This window comes from Penaeus monodon, chromosome 27 (genome assembly GCF_015228065.2).
Source record: "Penaeus monodon isolate SGIC_2016 chromosome 27, NSTDA_Pmon_1, whole genome shotgun sequence".
NCBI lineage: Eukaryota > Metazoa > Arthropoda > Malacostraca > Decapoda > Penaeidae > Penaeus > Penaeus monodon.
In genome coordinates this window covers 2,770,666-2,771,062 of record NC_051412.1, presented here as the reverse complement: position 1 = coordinate 2,771,062, position 397 = coordinate 2,770,666, and the positions used below count along the sequence as shown (strand labels likewise).

Below are 397 nucleotides of genomic sequence, written 5' to 3'. Positions count from 1 at the left end.
ATGATAGACAGTACACATACTTGTGCACAAATGGTGAATGATAGAAGCTATTTCACCTTATGGAATGTATACTTTAAAGCAATGATATAAATTAAAATTAATTAGTTGTCACTTTTTCATAAGAGGAAATTTGTATATTACAAGTAATTTATTTTTCACCATGTGTTCCCATAAGTGGACTGAAATATGTAATAATAGAAGCATTTATCTACTATTGTTAGGATAAGTTGGTTTAGGTAAATACTAGGCTGATACTGATTCTCTGATAAAAAGGCAAGTTATATAAATTAATTATAGTTTATCACATGATTAATCATCAGGAAGTGGCAAATTATTTTTGCTGTCTAATCTATAGTATTCATGGTATGGTTATAGCATGCAGTATACTAGTTATTAA

The 397-nt window shown here is 27.7% G+C and overlaps 1 protein-coding gene across 7 annotated transcripts in view; it reads left to right on the top strand.

The window, feature by feature from the left end:
- The window catches only part of LOC119590540 (probable E3 ubiquitin-protein ligase MGRN1), a 23,431-nt gene that overhangs the window by 986 nt on the left and 22,048 nt on the right, over window positions 1-397 (top strand). The window lies entirely within an intron of this gene.